At 43.2% G+C, this 22,775-nt stretch overlaps 1 long non-coding RNA gene across 2 annotated transcripts; it reads left to right on the top strand.

Moving 5' to 3' along the window:
* Positions 1-16,497: 16,497 nt before the first annotated feature.
* LOC145548117 (uncharacterized) lies at positions 16,498-19,213 on the top strand. Of its 2 annotated transcripts, XR_014084409.1 has the most exons (5): positions 16,498-17,129; positions 17,523-17,625; positions 18,114-18,586; positions 18,724-19,053; positions 19,135-19,213. It is a non-coding gene; the product is annotated as an uncharacterized LOC145548117 (long non-coding RNA). The 2 variants fall into 2 exon arrangements; XR_014084408.1 differs by having other exon boundaries at positions 16,850-17,625.
* The last annotated feature ends 3,562 nt before the right edge of the window (positions 19,214-22,775 follow it).

Below are 22,775 nucleotides of genomic sequence, written 5' to 3'. Positions count from 1 at the left end.
AATTTCAATGATTTTAAACAGGATAAATTCGTGCTTGATCTTTCATGTGGTGGTACCTTTGAAACTTTAAACATTTTCGATGTTGAAGAAGCTTTAGATAACTTCAGGGACTCTTTCACTGCAGTGGTTGACAAGCATGCACCTGTTGAAAGCTATGAACATCACAAAAGATCTGGGGATCGATCCTTTCCACAGGAGGTCAATACAGGTGGAGGCCAAATATCAGATCCTAAACAGATCTGTGAAGCTTTCAATAAGCATTTTATAGATATAGGTCATCTGTTTGAAAGAACCAACAATGGGCCACCTGCCCTAACAGACGAGCTTGATGCCAGCATAACACCAGGGCGTTGTTTCAAGTTAAAAGAATTTACTTTTAACGAAGTTTGCACTGCCTTGCTAAATCTCGAAGATGGTGCCATTGATACAGACGGCTTTGAACCTTTCTTTTTAAAACATGGAGCTCCTATAGCAGCGATCTACATAACACACATCTTTAACGTCTCAGTTTCAACTGGAATCGTCCCAAAAGCCTGGAAGGCTGCTTATGTGACGCCTGAACATAAAGTTGGTGAAACATCCGACCTTAATAATTACAGGCCGATCTCTAAACTTCCATGTTTAGAAAAGATTCTTGAAAGACTAGTTAAAAATCAGCTAACATCGTTCCTAACAGAAAACCAGATGCTACATGAACGCCAGTCTGCGTACCGAGAAAAACACAGCAATGTGACGGCTGCTACTGCTGTTTTAGATGACATAATAACCGATCTGGACGATGGCCAACACTGTGCAGTGCTTTTCACTGACCTCTCCAAAGCGTTTGATACGGTGGATCACGCTGTGCTTCTCACAAAACTTGAGAGGATTGGACTTGATGGAAAGGCCTTTAAATGGTTTGAAAATTATTTCCAAAACAGACACCAGAGCGTTACCAATGGAAGTGTTGCATCAGATTTTCTACCTGTTGAAAGCGGTGTTCCTCAAGGCTCTGTTCTAGGTCCTATTTTGTTCAACATCTACATGGCAGACATCGCTTCATCCGTAACAGGCTGTAAATTTCACATGTTTGCTGATGACACTGTTCTGTACTGCAGTGCTGGTGATGCTGAATCTGCCGTCACAACCCTTCAGCAACACTTTGAGGATTTACAAAACCAGTTCAGGAAACACAAACTAGTTCTCAATGCAAAAAAACAAAGTACATGATGTTTCCATCAGACAGTGATGTTGATGATGGACTTGTCCTCTCCAGTTTGGACGGCACAAATATCGAAAGAGTCAAAAAGTACAAATATCTGGGCCTGTGGATTGACGAGGATCTGAGCTTCGTCGATCATGTGACAACTTTGGCCAGTGATTTGACAGAAAGAATCGATTCTTTTCAAAGAAAAAGTCACACCTTACCATGGAAAGAAAAAAAGACGTGGTTAGGAAAGAATTTTTGTCCAAGTTTCATAAGGGTCACATTTTGTACATGCATGCCTCACCTGAAGCTCTCACACAGTTGGATGATGTTTATCATTCTGCTTTAACATTTATCCAAGGGCATGGAGATGATGATGCTGATCATCATGCGCTGTATCGTGAAATGGGTCTGCTTTGTCCCTCCCTGATGCGTGAGAGAAACTTGTTACTCTTTATTTACAAAGCTCTGAAAGGTTTTTTACCCCCATACATTCAATCAATGCTTGTCGAAGATGAAGCCAGATCCGGTGATTGCATTTTGTTGCAGGAGCCAATGGCCTCTACTGAAGTTGGAAAAACCAGATTTAGTTACTTTGGACCCAGAACCTGGAATAAAATGCAGGAAGAACAAACACTCAATCCTTCTGAATCTGAAGTGGAAGCCAAGTCTTTAATTTTGTCCTATCTGACTTCCACATGTTCTTGTTGTTGCAGAGACTTGAGGAATCCTAAGTGGGGACTCTAGGTGTTATTTTCTTAGACATTCATTTTTCTGGGCACCAGATCAATACTAAGATGCATGTATTCATAATATGATCATAGTTGACCTTCTAAACCGGAACGTGTCGCCGACGACACGGCCAAATTTGCAGTACCGTAATTCCGCCACACTTGGCGCTATCTGAAAAATTCCAACGGTTCCCGAAAGGGGAGACTTTCCACTTTTCAGCCAATATGGGGTTATTAGGGAAATTTCACAGCTGCAGAGAGTGAAATGAATCCAGGGGGAACTCGTTTAATAGACGGTAAATTACGAAAATAACTTGCTGGATATCGAAGGTTCCAGTTGTTATGGATAAATGGGTAAATATACTGCTCAAAAAAATAAAGGGAACACTTAAACAACACAATATAACTCCAAGTAATTCAAACTCCTGTGAAATCAAACTGTCCACTTAGGAAGCAACAGTGATTGACAACGGGGACCCTCGTCGGGTCAACAGGTCATATTGTGTTGTTTAAGTGTTCCCTTTATGTTTTTGAGCAGTATATATAATCTTACAGGACATTTAAAGAACTACTTACAATTAAAATAAGGAAGAAATATATAGGCAGACATTTTAAACTTGGGTGTAAAGGGTTAAAGATGCTTGTGTGGCGAAAGGGGTGTCTGCTATTAAATTTTTAAATATTGCAACCAAAAACGCCACCTGATATCTTAGAACCAGGACTAATCAGCTTCAAATATCTACAGAAAGGCCACGCCAGGTCGGGACAACAAAAAGAGGTGGATCATAATGTTTTTTTTTTAAATGAATGATTTATTTTCTACCAAAAATTTAAAATAGGCCTACAATGGAATAGATACTTTAAAAGAGACAGTTTACAAACTTCACAAAATACCTATTATACGTTAACTCTTCAGCGGCAAGTTGTTTTCCAACCCAATTAATAACTAAACAAGAAATTAATCCAGAAAACAAAGAAAAACATGCAAAGCAGATGAACAGCAAAACAAAACAAGCAAAGCAACGAACAGGCTAAACAACAAAACAACTCATGCAAACAATTGACAAATTAAACATACATGCAAACAAAACAAAACAAAAAAAAGAATACAAATTATAAATAAACGTACTGAAAAATAATAGAGGGACTCACCAGAAACGGTTGAACCCTGGCCAAAATAAAGAATAACTCATTAATTGAGTAAAATACCCAGCTGAAAAGACGAAACAAAAGCATGGACAAAACAACGGCGTTGGCGTGGCTGCGCTCCCCTTGCGCCACAAACAATTAGGCCAGGTGTGCGCACCAGGAAGCAGCAGGAGGAGGGAGCGGGGAAACCACACAACAATCCACCGCCAAGTCCCGAACACCTCAGGATCTCGGTTAAGAACTCCACGCCCAAGACGCGTGCCTGACCACACGCACTCCCAGAGAGCAAAACGGGACCATCAACACAACCACATTCATCCTGGAGACCATTATTTGATGCTTATAGAAGGACAGGATCACGGGAGCTCACACAACGCCATCTCCACAGCCCAAAACAATTGCATGTGAGCACGCAACCCACACACCTGGCTTTAAAGGCTACATTGGTGCCGCCCACCACTCACCTTAAAGGTGAATCTGCACCAACATACCACATTCTTCCCCCCCTTTCTTTGTCGACGGCCCGACGACAACAGGACACTACCTACCCAGAAAACACAGTAATTTAAACCCTACACCAATCAGGAAGATGACTCATCAAGAGCTCAGGGAAGATGATGGACATTGGAATGCTTCCCGGCAGTCACACGAGTAGTTCGACGCAAGACTGAACAATCAGTACCTCTTGCTGCTTCCTCGGTGACTTGATTACCATTTTCTCTTACTGTTGCAGTCTCCGAGGGAGCAATGCCAGCCTGGCTAGAAGGGTCTGGGTCAGATGGAACCACAGAAGTTGGAAGAGAAGAAGTTGATGGAGCCACAACCCAGACATCACCATCAATAGAAGAGTTGCTGTCTGAATTGACCTGAGGAGATGGTCCGGTCTTATAAGATTGAGGCATGGGGCCTGAGATGACTTGAGCTTTAAGCATGTCCCGATGCACATTACGATGTGCATGCAAATTAGAAACTGGAGCAATGGTGTAGACTGGGCTGTCGCCAACAGGAACCTTCAGCACTTGAAATGGGTCAGAATGCCAGAGGTCATGAATTTTATGGCGTCCCCTGAAATTATGATCTCGTAGGTAGACCACCTGGCCAATCTGCAGAGGGGCTTCCCTAACCTTAAGATCATGTGTTGCCTTCCTGCGACTAGCATTCACCACCAGTCGATCATGGGCAACGGAAAAAGCTATTTTGAGCTTTGAACAATGCTCTGCAACCCAGTTTTGCACTGTCCCAGGAAGTGGGTCAGGTACTCAACCGAGGGCAAAGTCCACTGGAAGATTCGGCTCCCGCCCAAACATCAGGAAAAAGGGCGACTCCCCAGTGCTTTGATGGGGTGTGGTGTTGTATGAGAAAAGTACTTGAGGGAGACAAGCAGCCCAATCCTGTTTTTGAGACTGTGGAAGGGTTCTAAGGAGGTTATGTAAAGTGCGATTGAACCATTCGCATTGACCATTCCCAGCAGGGTGGTATGCCGTGGTTCGAGATTTCCCGACACTGTACAGCCAACAAAGCTGCTGGAAAATGGCACTCTCAAAACACCTTCCCTGATCTGAATGTATGCGGCTTGGCACGCCGAGCTTATAAAACCACTCCTGGGTAATTACTTTAGCCACAGTGGAAGCTCGTTGATCACGGGTGGGAACAGCTATAGTATACTTGGTGAACACGTCTGTCATAACAAGGACATTCTCAACCCCATTACGAGATGGTTCAAGCAACGTAAAATCAATAGCCAATATTTCATTGGGGCGAGAGGCAAGCAAATGTCCCATAAAACTGTGGGATGCTGGTGCAGAGTCCTTAGCCACCTGACACCTTTCACACTGCTGCACCCACTGCTTGATGTCGGAAGACATCCCTGGCCAAAAGCATCGCTGGCGCACCAGCTCAAGGGTTCTCTCAATACCCTGGTGGCCATGCTCCTGATGAAGCTGTTCAAGGACTTGCTCCTTAAGTGCTATAGGCAGGAGTAATTGGAGGTTTTCTTCCCCACCATCGGGCCGTAAGAACCGACGGTACAGTACTCCTCCTCTCTCTCTCAACCGATCCCACTGCTGAAGGAGAGCCAGTGTCTGCCTAGACAGGCCACGCCGTTCTGTTGGAGTAGGTCGTGTCCGCCTTTTCCAAAAAACCAGGACCTCCTTCAAACAAGGGTCATTCGCCTGCAGAATACAAATTTCAGACAATGAGCGTCCTGGCAAAGCACAAATCAAGGCTTGGCTGGCACAGTGTGGGCCTACAATATGCTGGAGGGCCAGTGGGACAGAACTGCCTGGTAGCAATTGAGTTGCTAGCTCAGAAGATGTTAAATACTGTCTAGATAGGGCATCCGCATTTCCATTACTACGACCAGATCTATATTTTATTTCAAAATCAAACGCAGCAAGTTGGGCAACCCACCTGTGCTCAAGCGCTCCGAGCTTAGCAGACTGAAGATAACTCAGTGGGTTATTATCTGTGAAAACCTGACACTTCTGCCCAAGCAAGTATTCCCTACATTTTTCAGTCATGGCCCACTTGAGCGCCAGAAGTTCCAATTTCATGGAACTGTAATTTTTCATATTGCGTTCAGTGGGCCGAAGACCACGACTGGCATAGGCAATGGGTCTGATGCCACCCTCAGTCTCCTGTGACAATACTGCCCCTAGACCATTGTAGCTTGCATCAGTCTCCAAGATAAAAGGTTTGGAGAAATCAGCATATGCAAGCACTGGAGCAGAGACTAGCTTGGCCTTTAAGGCTTCAAAGCTTTCTGCACACTGAGGTGTCCAACTCCCATCTAAAGTCTTTCCAGAAGCTTTTTATTCTTAGCTCCAGCAACGTCCGCCACCAACTTATGTAGAAGGGCGGCTAATTTGGCAAAACCCGCAACAAACCGCCGGTAATAACTAGCAAAACCTAAAAAGGATCGTAGTTCAGTTACATGTTGAGGGTGCCTCCACTCAGCCACCACCTCAATCTTTGAAGGGTCTGTAGAAACACCCTCATGGGAGATGACATGACCCAAATATTTGACCTGGGGCTGGAAAAATGAGCATTTCTCCAACTTTGCCTTCAGGCCTTCCTGCTGGAGACGACCCAAAACAAGCTCCAGTCTGTCCAGATGTTGTTGAACCGAAGAAGAGTACACAACAATATCGTCAAGATATAACAATAATGACTGACATTGTTGGTCTCCAAACAGCCTCTGCATTAGGCGCTGGAATGTACTTGGAGCGTTGCACAACCCAAATGGCATTCAATTAAATTAGAAGAGGCCAAAGGGTGTGCAAAAGGCAGTCTTTTGCTTGTCCTGCTCCGCTACTGGAACCTGATTATATCCACTTGCCAGGTCGATGGTTGAAAACCAACGAGCCCCCGACAGTACATCAAGGCTCTCCTCAATGCGTGGCAAGGGAAAGGCGTCCTTCCTAGTCTTGCCATTTAGAAGGCGATAGTCAACGCAAAGTCGAAGGCTACCATCCTTCTTACAAACCAGGACGATAGGAGAGGCATAGGGACTGCTGCTTTCCCGAATCACCTGTGCCTCAAGAAGTTGGTTGATATGGGCTTTCACAGCCTCATATTCTGAAGGGGGAATTCGTCGATAGCGCTGTCGAACAGGCACCTCATCCAACAACGGGATCTCATGGGTGATCAAATTGGTGCACCCAAGGTCACCATCATGCCTTGAAAAAACCATGTTATATCTCTGCAACAAAGACCTGACCTTGACCTGCTCCTCAGGGTTGAGCGCAGAGAGGTCCACTACACCCACTCTGTCCTCCAGCTCACCGGCTGCCTGGGCAGACACTGTAGCTGTTATGCAGTCAACTTCGGTGACCCCTGCTGGTAAACTCACCACCTCCGCCCTACTAAGGGTTCCAAGGCTGGTCCGAGGATAAAGAAGGACCTCCACTGTCCCAACATTGACCACTGGGATGTAGACCGTTCCTTTATCAACCTTCACCAAACATGGAGAGGTCAGCAATCCAGCTGGGAGGCCAGTTTCCGCAGGCTCAAAGAGAACAACTTGACCAGCAAACTGCCAGGGAGAGGTGCTGGCAACTAACTTCATAGTGCCACCCGATATCCGCACGGCTCGCGGACCTCGCATTTTTGCTGTCCCCGTTAATGTTTCTGGCTGATGAGCAGCTGCTTGATGGCATCTTTGTAAAGCCTCCAAAACTGGGCCTGGTGCCTGCACCACCACAGGAAGCTCAAAAAGGGAGTGGCCATAGGAACCAAACAGCTCTCTGTAACAGCGGCGAATTACATTCATCCCTAGGATACCGGGAACTGAAGGCCCCGCTGAAGGGGGATCCCTTACAACAAGTATTCCACAGTGATCTAACACTTTATGACATAGAGCCACATCTAGCTCCAAATATCCAATGTATGGAATTTCAAGCCCATTGGCTGCCCGCAACTGCAACCAATGGCAGGATAGAAGCCTATCGGTGCCCCATGGTTCGAAATGTTGCCTAAAAAAACTTTCCGTGATGGTGGAGACCATTGACCCAGTATCTAACAAGCAAGGGACCATTACTCCACCCATGTTAACCTCTATGGAGGGACAAGACGCCATCAAATCAGAGAATCCACCTGTCCGTGAGCCCAAAAACACCCCTCCTGAACTTTGGCTCCCCAGTTCAGGGGGTTCTAGTTTCCCTGTGAAACTGCAGCATGAGAACTCCCGGAAGCAGAGTGTGTCCGACCTGAAAAGGGGACTCGGTCCCCGTCACACTCACTGGCATAGTGGCCAAACTGATTACACCTCCGACATTTAATACTACTACGAGGGGGCCTAGCGGCTTGGCGTGGAGCCTGAAGGGAAGCCACTGTCTTAGTCAACTGACTAAGTTGTTCTTGTTGTTTTTTAAGCAACTCCATCACTTCACTAAGCTCTGGTATTGATGAAGCAGAGGTACATGCACTATCTCGGACCTCATATTGGAGGCCATGAATAGATGGAAGGGAGAAACTGCGTTCCCGATGAACGGTTGGCAGCCCCTCCCGCTCCCAGGTAAGGGCCTCAGCTCGTACCTGCAACAAAGTAGCAGCTGGACTAACACGAACGAATCGCTTCAACTCCCTACGTAGTGCACTGTCCGTCACATACTCTATAAACTGGTCACGGAGTAGAACTGCCGCATTCTGTGTCTGGCAGCTGAAGGAGGAACAGCTTATCCTGCTCTCTCCCGTCCTTACTGATAACTCTGCTTGTGGATTATTCTTAAAGTCACAATTTTTATGGTTTTATTCACATTATCGACATCATAACGGGATTACTTCAAACCTAAAGACCAGGAGATTTTCTCACTTTTATTTTTACCTCACTTTTCTTCACCTCCAAGTTGAACTAGGGCAAAATGCCCCCGTTCGACCCCAAGGACATTAGCAGTATTCTACAACGACTTCAGTTTTTAGAAACAAAGATTCAACGGCTGGAGGTGAACTTTGAGATCAACGCTACCTGTGGATATGAAACAACTCTTCCTCAAATCAGCGGAGAGGTTGTACACCCCGCACCAAGCAGCTCACCCTGGATCGCTCAGGGAGCCAAGCCAAAACAAAAGTCTCACACTGCAGATCCCATGAGACGACTAACGGGGAGAACCCCTCACCTGGATGAATCAGCGTGGCCAGCTCTGAGCAGAAACCCACCTTCAACCTCAACACCTGCTCCGCCAAAGAATAACAAACAAGCAGCCGGAACCAAAACGACTACACCGAGCCCACTCCCAAGGACAAAGCGACCAGCCCGAGCCTCAAAACATCCTGACTCCGTGGGAATCCCACTGAAAAACAGATTTTCTGCACTTCAGCACAAGCCTCTGAGTGAAAACCCACCTTCAAACATCAGCAATGAGGCTAAACCAACGCATCCACCGCACAAAGCTCCGAAGGACAAAGTGACCACCAGGAAAACGAAAGGTATGCCAAGAGTGCTTATTGTTGGAGATGAGGCAGTAAATAGAATCAGTCATGTTTGCAATCCCAAGAAAACGAGAGTGGTTTCTTTTCTTGGTGACACTGTATCTGATCTGACCCGCAAAGTGCTCTCTCTAACCACTGATCAGCCAAACATGGAGACTTTGGTTGTGCATGTTGGAGCCAACGATCTGGCAAAGCAAAAATCCGAGATTCTGAAAAAGGACTTTAATATTCTTCTGGACACTATGGGAAAATTAAAAATGAAGTTATTTCTCAGTGGTCCAATTCCATCACCTCAATGGGGAGACGAAAAACATTCCAGGCTGCTTATGATAAACAAATGGCTGATTAAAACCTGCTCTGCCAGCTCAGTGACCTTCATCGATAACCTCTGGATCTACTGGCAGCGCTTTCACCTCTTTGGAAGAGGAGGACGCAATCTTAACAAACACGGAATAAGGCTGCTCACTGCAAACATTTTTCATTTTATCAACAAGAACAACAATGTGACCATCGCTTCAGAAGAACAGGCTCAAGGATGTCTGATTAGGATGGAGCCCTCCGCATATCAAGAACAAACTACTCCAATACAAACTGATAAAACATCGGCTGTGAACAGAATGACTGGTTCCCCTCCGCCTTCACCCATCCCACATCTTTCCCCCTCCCTTCTCCTTCCACCCTCCCTTCTCCTTCCCCCCTCCCTCTCTGCTCCTACACTCACTCACACTTATTAGAAAGTGACCCACTAAAGAGAGTCGGGCTTCACCTGAGCCGCTTGAAAATGCTGGTGGAGAATTCAGGTCAGAGAGAAAGACGGACGGACTCTTTCTCATCCCAGCTGGATAGTATGGATCAACAGGTTCGCCTCGGCACAACTCTCACTTCATCTAAGCCACCTGCCTCTGACCTCCCTGAAGATCCAGCACTCTGCATTTCTGAGGTCTGAGACCGGGGTCCAGATATTATCCTTACACCCGTCTTCCTCCAGAATGTGTCTGGCCCCCAACATTGCGGAGCAGGACAATACCTGTCCGGATCACTACAAGAACAGTTACAAAAAACAGAAATACAAAAAACAGTGGTCTTAATTCAAACCTCAGACTGATCCCCTGTCTAAAGGAACCTCAGACTGAAGAGCTTTCAGCCTCCGAGTCACTTAAACTGGCTCTTTTAAATACCAGATCTCTCTGTTCTAAAGCTCTATTAATTAATGATTTAATCACTGAGCATAATATTGATGTTTTATTTCTGACAGAAACATGGCTGAATGACAATAATGAAGCAATCGTACTAATTGAATCAACGCCTCCTACGTACAATTTTTAAGTGAAAATAGAAAACACAAAAAAGGAGGAGGCGTAGCTTCAATATTTAAGAATACCATAAACTGTAGTAAAATCTCTTTGGGTAATTTATGTCTTTTGAATATCTTGGAATCGAGGTAAAAGGCCACAAACGAACTTTGACACTAACTCTATACAAAACACCAACATATGTGGAAAATTTCTTTGCGGACTTGAATGAGCTTCTATCTCTCATATGTATTGATTACGATTGTTTGATAATTGTCGGTGATTTCAACATTCATGTTGACAACCCCCAAGACCGAGGGGCTAAAAAGCTCTGTAATATATTAGAGAGTTTTGGTTTAACACAACATGTCAAACAAGCAACACACACTCAGGGACACACACTGGACCTGGTTATCAGTAAGGGTGTGAATATTTCCAATGTCTCTGTAACTGATATTGCCCTGTCTGATCATTTTGCTATTTTCTTTGACAGTTCTTTATCCGTTAACCCACTTGAACAAACAGCTACTATCACAAAACGTACTTTCACAGAAAACACAGCAGAAACATTTAATCAAATCTACTCTTCTTCCTCACTCTTAAGTTATAGTGACGTAGATAAGTTGGTGGATGATTTCAGTGCAAACTTTCAGATATCATTGATTACATTGCCCCCACTAAAGTGAAGGTTGTGACTGGTAGGAAGAAATCTCCATGGAGAAATGCACAAGTAGTTCAATCTGCAAGACAACTCTGCCGTAGGGCCGAACGGAAATGGCGTAAAGGTCAACTGCACGTTTATTATGACATCTACAAGGAAAGACTACGTAACTATCACACAACACTGAAACATGCGAGAGAAGCTTTCTTTGCAGATGTCATAAACAAAAACATTAACAATGCTCGAGCTTTATTTGCCACTGTTGACAGGCTCACAAATCCTCCAATGACGTTACCACCTGAACTTCAATCTATTGCCGCCTGCAACAAGTTTTCTAGTTTCTTTTCAGAGAAAATTCAAAAGATCAGAGGATTAATCTGCTCATCCACTCCAAAGACAGTACTAATGCTGGGCCCAAACAAAACAAATGCAGGAAAAATGACCCAATTTCTACTACTAAATTATAAAACCCTAGAAGAAATTATAAGTCAATTAAGCTCCAGTTCCTGCTGTCTGGATGTCCTACCCACACATTTCTTTAAGAAAGTCCTGCCTGTTGTTGCTAATGATCTGATCCAAATAGTAAACTTATCGCTCTCTTCAGGTGTTTTCCCCCAGGCTTTGAAAACAGCAGTTATCAAACCACTTATAAAAAAGAACAATCTAGACAAATCCCTACTGCAGAATTACAGGCCGATCTCCAACCTCCCATTCATCAGCAAAATTATTGAAAAAGCTGTTTTTAAACAATTAAATAACTTCCTAACAATAACAAACTGCTTTGACTCCTTCCAGTCTGGTTTTCGTGCTCACCACAGCACGGAGACGGCCCTTGTAAAAGTGTTCAATGACATCCATATAAATACAGACTGTGGGAGAACCACAGTGCTGGTTCTGTTGGACCTCAGTGCAGCTTTCGACACTGTTGACCACGACATTTTACTGAATCGACTGGAGAGTTGGGTCGGACTCTCCGGTCCAGTGCTCAACTGGTTTGAATCTTACATAAAGAACAGGGATTTCTTTGTTTCAATTGGAAACTTCTCATCAGAGAGGTCAAAGGTCACATGTGGGGTACCCCAAGGTTCAATCCTAGGACCCCTTCTTTTCAATATTTATATGCTCCCACTGGCAAAGATTATAACAGGACATAGGATTAGCTACCACAATTATGCGGATGATACACAGCTCTACATCACGATGTCACCAGGTGACTCTGAACCCATCCAATCACTGAATAGATGCTTAGAACAGATAAATGTGTGGATGTGCCAAAACTTTCTCCAGCTAAACAGAAACAAAACTGAAGTTATTATCTTTGGACCTAAAGAGGAACGAACTAGAATCAATGCACAGCTTCAGTTATTACAACTAAAAACCAGCGATCAGGCCCGAAACCTGGGAGTAGTGATGGACTCTGACCTGAACCTTCAGAGCCACATTAAGACAGTCACAAAGTCGGCCTTCTATCACCTGAAGAACATCTCTAGGATTAGAGGACTTATGTCTCAGCACGATCTAGAGAAACTCATCCATGCATTTATCTTTAGCCGCATTGATTACTGCAACAGCGTCTTCACAGGTCTGACTAATAAATCAATCAAACAGCTGCAGCTGATCCAGAATGCTGCTGCTCGGGTTCTGACTAAAACCAGGAAGATAGAGCACATAACACCAGTTTTAAAGTCCCTACACTGGCTCCCTGTAGCTCAGAGAATAGACTTTAAAATACTGATGTTAGTTTATAAATCTCTGAACGGTTTAGCACCACAATACCTTAAAGATCTGTTATTACTGTACCAACCATCTAGACCCCTCAGATCTTCTGGTTCTGGTCTGCTCTGCATCCCCAGAACCAGAACCAGACGAGGAGAAGCAGCATTCAGTTTCTACGCACCACAGATTTGGAACAAACTTCCAGAAAACTGTAAAACAGCTGAAACACTGGGTGCCTTTAAATCTCAACTTAAAACCCACCTGTTTAGAGTTGCTTATGGCTAAATTAGGGTTAGAGTGCGGGTTTTGATGTCTTCCATGTTTTTATGTCTTTAATGTTTTTAATTTTTTTCTTCTTTCTTTTCGACGTTTTAATGATGTGATGTTTTTTGTTTTTTTATTTTTATTTTTTAAATTTCTCTCTTTCTCACTGTTTATTTCTGTTTTTATTTTAATTATGTAAAGCACTTTGAAATGCCTTGCTGCTGAAATGTGCTATACAAATAAAATTTGATTGATTGATTGATAGGCATTCCGCCAGGCGTACTCTGCTCAACCTGTTCCATAAGAGACATTAAAGCAAGTAAAAACTCCTGTAAGGTTTCTCCTTCTTGTTGTTTCCTAGAAAAGAAAGCTTGCTGTAAAGTTACATATGGCTGCATACAGTTCCCGAAGAATGTCCAAAATCCGAGTTGGATCCTGCCGATCCTCATTCGAGCGAAACTTAATCTCACTCTTAGCCTCACCTTCCAAATGATCAAAAATGAATAGTGCTTTGTCCCCTGTGGAAAGATGACGGGCCCGCATACAAGCCTGAACCTCCTCTATCCAGTCATCTAGAGACAACCCTGTCCTGCCGTTAAAAAGGGGACACTTGCAATCACGCGGCATAACCATTATGCGCTCAGTGGAAATAATTGGGGCTGATGAACTGCTGCCCATAGCAGTGCCTGAAGCCTGGCCACTCGGTCCAGCCTGGGCTAGAGCTCCCTCCCGGCGAAGTCGTTCATTGTCAGCCTTAAGCTGAGACAATTGATCTCTGAGCCGCTGAACTTCCTCCTCCATGCTAGCCACCAATATACACGCTCGCAATAAGAGAGAAAACTTTAATTTCTACTAATTCTGTTTGGTCCTAAAAAGAAAAGCCGTTGTTTTGTCCACCACAGAACAAACCCACTGTCATAGGTGCAGAGAGAAAATTATTATTATTATTTTTAAATCAATACAACAAAAAAAAAATTATTTATTTTTTTCCAATACAAAAATAATCACACCTCTACTCAATGTCCATCCTCCCAACAACGCCAAATGTGGCGAAAGCGGTGTCTGCTATTAAATTTTTAAATATTGCGCCACAAACAATTAGGCCAGGTGTGCGCACCAGGAAGCGGCAGGAGGAGGGAGCGGGGAAACCACACAACAATCCACCGCCAAGTCCCGAACACCTCAGGATGTCGGTTAAGAACTCCACGCCCAAGACGCGTGCCTGACCACACGCACTCCCAGAGAGCAAAACGGGACCATCAACACAACCACATTCATCCTGGAGACCATTATTTGATGCTTATAGAAGGACAGGATCACGGGAGCTCACACAACGCCATCTCCACAGCCCAAAACAATTGCATGTGAGCACGCAACCCACACACCTTGCTTTAAAGGCTACATTGGTGCTGCCCACCACTCACCTTAAAGGTGAATCTGCACCAACATACCACACTTGCAAACCCTCAACATGGATCAAAGTTCATTTTGTCATTTGTTTTAAGAGCAGTATAATAGTGGTAATTGTTAAGGAAGAATTTTTATATCACTGGTAAATTTAGCAAAACTCTGGCTCTGATACTTCCTTTTGATCCCGGGTTTTCTCGCGTGGCCACGTGCGGGGACAAAAACACAACAATGCGTGTTGACGTCACAGAATTACAGGATTTAATCCAATCAGAAGAAAATATAAGATAGTACAGGAAACTAAAGAAAGACAGATACAAACATTGTTACCTGAGACAAGAAGACAAAGAAATATCAAGGACGTCCTTGGAGAAAGAGCTGGTGCAGAAGTAAAATAAATCAGCTTTTTTCTGAATTGTTTCCCTTGTGCACAAACTTTTATACCTGTAGGTGTGTTTTCCTCTTTAATGTATTCAAATAAGGCGTATCTCTACTTGACCAATTGGAAGACATCTCTGGCCCTTTTAAATCTTAGAAAAAGTCCCGCAGTTTGGTCGCAAGATCAAACACCTTTTGTTAAATAAGGTAGAAGCAGACTCTCCGAATTCATGGTGGTTTATGGCTTTCACAGATCAGTGTGAAAAGCTAGAACTTCCTACTGATTGTTTCCCAACAGACAAAGAGCAGATCAGAAGATCTTGGCAAACAATCTGCTTTAACTACAGTAAAATATATCAATAGGTCAGAATATGTTATAAATTTTAAAACTATAATTATGGTATTTCAATCAAGTCTTGATAAATTCTAAAACTAACTTATTTTAAATTTATTTTCTTAACACTATCCGGCCTCCTGTGGCTCTACAGCCATCTGGGCAAAGAGAAACAGATGCAGGAACCTCACAGGTAGCTGTGAAATTCTGGTTTCTCTTCTGCTCTGCCAGGAACAAACCTTTAATACTGTATTTTAATTCAATGAAAAGTTCTCCAAAAACCCAATTTGTTATTCTGCACTCAGCATCTCCAAAGTTTAGTTCTGATATCAAACCAAAAGCAATAGATAATAAACAGAAAATAATGAAGTACAATTCCTGTTTCTAATTAGGAATTAGAAACAAATAAGACTTAAGACATTCATTCACCATAAACCTAAGTATTTTCTAATACTAAACAAATCATTTTCATGTGATTCTAATATAGTCAGAAATAATACAATTTCAAATACATTCATCATTAACTAAATTAATTCTAAAACAAGATAATAGAATTTTTAGTCAAAACATATTGTTAATACTAAGAAAAATGTCTTACAAATTAAATGTTAGTGATTTAAAACATTTTATGTTATATTCAGTTTTTTGCACCATGTCAGATGTTAGTTCTGGAAGATTTCTCATCCTGGTTACGTGAACCAACCAAAGTTCCCTTTCTCACAGTAATTCAAGTGATTCTGTCCTCCACCTTCCTGCATATGTTAATTTATGACCTCCTGTCTTTAATGATAAGACCCCAGGGGTCTGAGCCGAGGCTCTCCTGCAGATCTATTTCAATACTTACCCAGCAATAGTATTTGTTTCAAATCACTAACAGAAACCTGTTCAAACTTAAGAAATTGGTTCTAAAAGGTTTAAACTGTGTTAAACACTCAAAATAATAATTTTTCTCAACATAATGTAATGATCAGAACTGAGGACCCGAAATTTCAGTCAGACAAGATGTAAAAATCAGAAAATTCTTTATTGAAGACCAGGGTAAGGAGAGGCAAGCACGAGCAAGGAACAGGAACCTCTTCCTTGTGTAGTGGGGAAAGAGAGGTCCAGGTAATACAGTGGTAGCGGCCCGTAGCACACCCAGGGATTGACAGAGCTTGGAGGGCAAGGGATGGGGGCAGACAGATCAGGGCAACAAACTCTCAGAGGGTCAGACAAGGAGCAGTGGTCAGGGTGCGGAAAAAGGGTCAGACACTTGTAGGTAATATCAGGCAGACTGAATCCAAGGGCGAGGCAGGAGGCAGAAGTCAAAAGACAGAAACGGGGTCGAGACCAGAAGACCGAGGCCAGTGGAGGATCCGACGTGGGCAAGGCAAGGCAGGAAAATCCAAGGGACAAAAAAGAGTTTGAGGTCGAGGTCGAGGTCGTGGTTGTGGTTGTGGTCAGGTCAGGAAGGAATGCTGGATGTCTACTCACTCTAAGGCTTTCAAAAATCTGGCACTGTCTGCCTGCCTGAGAGCTGAATATAACAGTTGGTGAGCAGGTGGAGGACATGAGCCTGATTGTGCTCCAGCGCAGCAGCATGCAGGTGAGCCACATGAGCTTGATGAGAGGAGTAATGAGGAGAAGAGCATAGCAGGCAGACAGGCCAGAAACATGACAGGTAATGTTGGAGCAATTTTTTCTTTATTTCTTTATCAATTTGAATTTTATTAGTTTATTCTTAAATTAATTATTTTTTTTATTATTTACATAATTTAGTTGTAGGTTAATGATTGTTGACTTCATTTATTTAGTTTTTATTTATTTATTTATTTTCTAAGTAACACAGGACTAAATGTGGGTGAGTCCACCTGCTGTGAGCGTAGGGGCCTGGTGAAGGACCAGCAGGCTTTTGGGTTTGGGGCTTATGGTTTTTATCAGAGCAAAACAACAAGTTTGATCAAGTGAGGAACCAGCAGCCTGTGGACTGAAGGGAATAATCCCTCCTCAGTTGACATGTTGGATTTATGGATCTGAAGGATTATCATCAAACAAAAGGTTTTGGACGCGTCAAGGATTGAAACGTCACTCATTCATCAAACTGGTACGTGGCAATATAAAAGAAAACGGTGAAGCTACTGGAGTTTAAAGACATTAATTCACTGCAAAGACTGATGAGATGAGTTTGATGTGACAAATTGACGCATAATTGGATCAAGGCGTGTGCCGACGCCCATCATGGAAATGTTTATTATTATTATTATTATTATTACTATTATTATTATTTCCTAAGCTTTCTGACACATAATAACATGTATTGAAATGTATTTATTGATTATTATTTATTTTTATTTGACCTTTTGCCCATGATGCACGGCGCAGTGGGGTAAATGCCACGGGCTTCTGTTTTAGCACCTCTGTGTTTTTTTGCCACAGAATGGCTCCTGTGCTCAGGCAGCTGTACTGTATGCTAACAATTTCTTCTCGGTTGTTGCAGGACTATTAATGATGCCTATATAATTATTCAGACGTCCTGAAACGCCCCAACAACGACAAAGGATTCAAGATGGATGTGTCAAAACTTCACAATAACTTTGAAGGTAAGTTAATAAATTGTTTGTTTTCACCATAACGCCTCATATCTCTGGCAAAGGTGCTATGTAAACGTTAAGTGTTTTGATTATCTGTGCAATCTACATATCTACATATCTACACTTTATAGAAAGATCTATGTAAACATATATAGATCTGTATATTGTGCCCAAGCTGTCAGTCGAAGCTGAAGTTAGCTTTCTAATGTAGCATCTAATTCAGAAAATAGCTAAAGGGCGATTACACTTAATTGTTCTCTATCTTGAGCTTTTTTAATGTGATATACTTTAAAAACTACAACAGCTAGACATTTCAAACCTAACTAGATTATTCTGCACTAACACCAGAATAAATAAAACATTTGTGAAACCTTTAATTGATTTGTGAAATTTGTAAAATGTCAATAATAGATTCCAGAAGGCATTAGATCTGAATTATTAAATTGGCATTGTTGTTTTAACTTTCAGTTGTTTTGTTTTTTTTGTCTTTATTACAGCTGGAGCCGGACAGCAGTTCTGTTTGATGGCTTCCTGGAGGGAGAGATCGGCTGAGCTAATGCTGTCTGCAACTTTTCTCCTGCTATTATCTTTTATTTTTATAGAAAGTATTTCTATCAGTTGCTTTTTTCATTTTGTATACAGTATTTGCTCCATTTTTTATTTTTTTTTTACCTTAATGCTTACCTGGTCGGTTAAGGTGGAAATGTACATCCTCCTGATTACTGATAAATGTCAGAACCACATGGACTGAGCTGGTTACATCAGATCAATCTGAATCTATTTCTCATTAAAACGACTTCCTGTAATTTTAAGACTGTTGAGTTCGGGGTTTTCTTGGGGCGGCTGTTCATTTTATTCCCCATCAGATGGAATCCGAGAGGCGGCTGAGCGGTGGGCTCCTCCTATGACGTCATCCCCACACTGGGGATCAATCATCTCGTTATCGGCAGCTTAAGAGAGGCGGAAAACGGTACTTAGACGTCAGAGTGTCAACCTTTGATGGTACCTCAGAGCCCCTCAGAGTTTGCTCTGAGTTATCTCCTTGTGACCTGTCTTTTTCCCCTGCTGTTAGAAAGTTTACCTCATTGTGATTTTTGCTCTTTTCAGGATTCCTCTAAATCTGGATCTGGTTCCAAGTTTTCTGCTCACTCCTCGCGACGTCACGGGAAATCACCCCGTCGATGCCCGAGCTCCAAGACTCGCCTGTATCCGTTGTTTCTGCCTGCCATTCTGGACCGGTCGTCCCACCGACTCACTGCCGCCTTCAAGTGTAAGCCTGCCTGTCCGTCCGTCCTCCAACGCTGCTCACCGATCCTCTGCCAGCCGCTCAGCCGCGCTGGTCAAATCACCAAACCCGACGGAGAAAGAATCCCAGAGGCTTTAAAGAACCCCAGGACCAACATTTCTTCTCCCACGGCGTTGATGCACACAGCTCAAGTAAGTTAGCAAACTTACCGCCAACAAATCATCTAAATTCCGATAACCTTGAACTCACCATCTTTCTCATTGTCTCCTCAGAGTGCCGTGTGCAGCCGTTCAATCCCAGGGCCCAATCCACATCTGATTATTCTTTGTAAATAAACTTTATATTATTGTTCATTTGTATCCGCTGGTGTTCTTGCATGTGGGCGAAATTGGTAAAGCCCACAATGCCGGTGTTGAATTAACACCCAAAAGTGTCTATATGTGTCCAAGTCAGCTGGTGTTAAATTCAACAATACAAAGTGTCACATTAACATTTACAACGGTGTTAGTGTTAAAATATATTCAAAGTAACACCAGTGTAGTGTTGATCACAAAACATAATGTGGTGTTAAAAAAGTAAATAATTGACCCACAAGGTGTCAATATCAATCAAATCCAGTGGAAAATATTCAAAACAATACACTCGGTGATCGGAAATCGGTGATCACGATTTCTTGTTGCCGATACCGATCACCTGCATCTCATTTCGCAGCCTGCCTGTGCAGCTGGTCTCCTCTTTCCTTCTCTCTGCGCAAACACACAGCAACAAATCCTAAGCGATGTGGAACTATAACGCACTGAGTGAATGGGGAAGTTTGCGTGTTGCGGTGGAAAATTGAAGCACGTCAAAATGCATCAACACAACGAATCTAATTTCTGCTTATGCTAATTTATGCTGACACATCCCACCAGGAGGAGGCCTCGGGGAAGACCCAGGACACGCTGGAGGGACTATGTCTCTCGGCTGGCCTGGGAACGCCTTGGGGTTCCCCCGGAGGAGCAGGAAGAAGTGGCTGGGGAGAGGGAAGTCTGGGCCTCCCTTCTGAAGTTGCTGCCCCTGCAGCAGCTTCAGAAGACAACGTTAGCTTAGCATATTCATGAAATTAGCATATCATGATAAGGTTCTCTGAATGAGCAACTAACCTAATCATCTGAATCAACAAAGTAACTCTTAACACCTGCAAAAGATTCCTGAGGCTTTTAAAAACTCCCAGCCTGGTTCATTACTCAAAACCGTAATCACGTTTCAGACTGCTGACCTGACTGCTGTCCAGACGGCCATCATTGACACCCTCAAGCAAGAGGGTGAGACACAGAAAGACATTTCTGAACGAATAGGCTGTTCCCAGAGTGCTGTATCAAGGCACCTCAGTGGGAAGGAAAAAGTGTGGCAGAAAACACACTTTTTCTGCACAACGAGAAGAGGTGACCGGACCCTGAGGAAGATTGTGGAGAAGGACCGATTCCAGACCTCGTGGAAGCAGTGAACCGAGTCTGGAGTAGAAACATCCAGAGCCACCGTGCACAGGCGTGTGCAGGAAATGGGCTACAGATGCCGTCAAGCCACTGTTGAACCAGAAACAGCGGCAGAAGCGCCTGACCTGGGCTACAGAGAAGCAGCACTGGACTGTTGCTCAGTGGTCCAAAGTACTTTTTTCGGACGAAAGCAAATTTTGCAAGTCATTCAGAAATCAAGGTGCCAGAATCTGGAGGAAGACTGGGGAGAGGGAAATGCCAAAAGGCCAGAAGTCCAGTGTCAAGTACCCAGAGTCAGTGATGGTCTGGGGAGCCATGTCAGCTGCTGGTGTTGGTTGGTCCACTGTGTTTTCTGAGGGGCAGGATCAATGCTCCCATATCTTGCTGAAAAGTTGCTTATATGCTAGTTTTTTTTTCTCATTTCAAGCACACTAAGACATTTGCACTAGAATCCAGACCAAAGACACTTTGTAAGATGTCATGTCTTTGCAGTGATGAAGTGGATATGGGAATAACATAAACAGACTCTCAGAATCAAGCCAAGTCTGACAGCAAACAACCAAATGAACTCGGGCCGTAACAGCAGCTCATACCGAGCAGCGCCAGAAAAAGCGCTCAGTTTCATGTTATCGGTTTGCAGAAAAAGCAGATGAACTCAACAGATAGTCTCTCTCAAGTAGAACCCCCTCAGCAGCAGTTAAGTGCTTTGTGCACCAAACCAGCTCCCTGTGCAACAGTTAACAAGCCAAAAGGATTTATTAGTGATCAGGCAGAAAGAGCTGTTATTGGATGCAAGACGGTAGCAAACACAAGTAGACTTGGGCTGGTAATTTATAGTCCCTCTGGAGTTGGTCTTCACGGCCGAAGGCACGAAATGATATTAGATTCCTACAATCAGTGGAAGCATTTAAAATGTACCTGGACCAGCTTGTATTTTCTCCGGCCTGGAGAACAGTATCGGTTTCATTAGATTGTAATAAACGCGTGTTCAGACTTTTCTCATTTTAGGTATTGACTGGAACGTATAAACACGCAGCTGAGCTGTTGACTGAGCTGTACAGTGGATCTGTGTGGACAGATGCTGGTGGTGACAGAAAGAGATCCTGTCACGGAGGCACGTAGGCCTGACGTCCAATTAACCTCAGATTATCCAATCAGACTGACTTAGATTATTCATCTATTTTCTCTAGATAAATAAACCAGAAATCTCTCCAGAGGGAGATCCACAATTACTACTGCCATTAACTTTAACGTGAATTGATTTTTTTTTCTTCTCAGAACCATAATTGTTTAAATTGTTTATGCACCATCAGACAACTCAAAACTAAAGCTGGCGTTCAGGGAGGATACGGAGCAGGTTTACAAATCCTACAAGGAAGAAGCAGAAAAGAGACCATTTTCACATGCTAACAACAAAACTGACATACACATAAGAAAGTTTGGTCATTTATCGTAGATTGACACAGAATTAGAATTCTGAGATTAAAATAAAAATTCTTCTGTTTTTTTCCAGTGACCATAATCTTCTGTAAAATACAACAACTGAGAAATTATTTGTTTTTTTTATGACATTAGCAGAATATCAAAAGAAAGTTTTGCACACATTTGTAATAGAAACGGCACTTCTGACTGTGGAGAAGTTCTCGTTCAACAAGATTGTGCACAAACATTTCTGAGCAGATGAGCCACAACGAGGCCTGTGGTTCACCAGGAAGCTGCATCCAGCCCCCTGACTCCACCAGCTCCCTCTACAGGTTACTCAGGTCAAATCAATCTCTGCTTTTAACCCTTGTGCGTGTGAGGACTGAAGCAAACGTTGAGGACTGAGGCAAATGGTACAAGTTTTACGTGTGTGGGGTCAGTTGGACCCCATTTGTAAACACAGGGGTTAAGCACAGGATGAATGATTTCTTCTCTCTCCATCTCCTGAATGTCTTGGTTTGCTTTGCATGATGCATTTTAATTTCTAGCTCACTTTGATGCTGCTGAACAAAGATTTGTTTTCATTGTTTGCTTTTTGTTGTAACCTTTCCAGTTTTATCAGCTCTGCAAAATGATAGTTGTTTGTGTTTTATTCAGTCCAGCTGTTGCCGCTTCACCTCAGATAAGACTTTTGGTTTGAGTAGTTTAGAGTTCTACAGGGTGAGAAATAATAATTTAGCCTCCCACGTGCGATGGTTCAAAGTGGCCTAACTAACGCGTAGTCCTTCACAGTCTCCAGAAAATTCATCCGACATCTTTGGAAGCCCATTGACCCCCTGGTGCTTCAGGTCAAAATCATCTCTTTACCTAAATATTGGTCTTGTTATAATGGAAACTAGTAACTAAAAGCTGGGTTGGAATTTTGACCTCCTTGCTTTCCTGTGAACAGTAGCTGGATAGGAGCTGGAACAGTTCGATGCAGTCAGATAGGCTCCTGTCAGGTCACTTTGTTCATT

Source organism: Poecilia reticulata, chromosome 17 (genome assembly GCF_904066995.2).
Source record: "Poecilia reticulata chromosome 17, P_reticulata-male-v2, whole genome shotgun sequence".
NCBI lineage: Eukaryota > Metazoa > Chordata > Actinopteri > Cyprinodontiformes > Poeciliidae > Poecilia > Poecilia reticulata.
The sequence above is the reverse complement of the archived record's forward strand: the minus strand, read 5'-3'. Positions and strand labels throughout refer to the sequence as shown.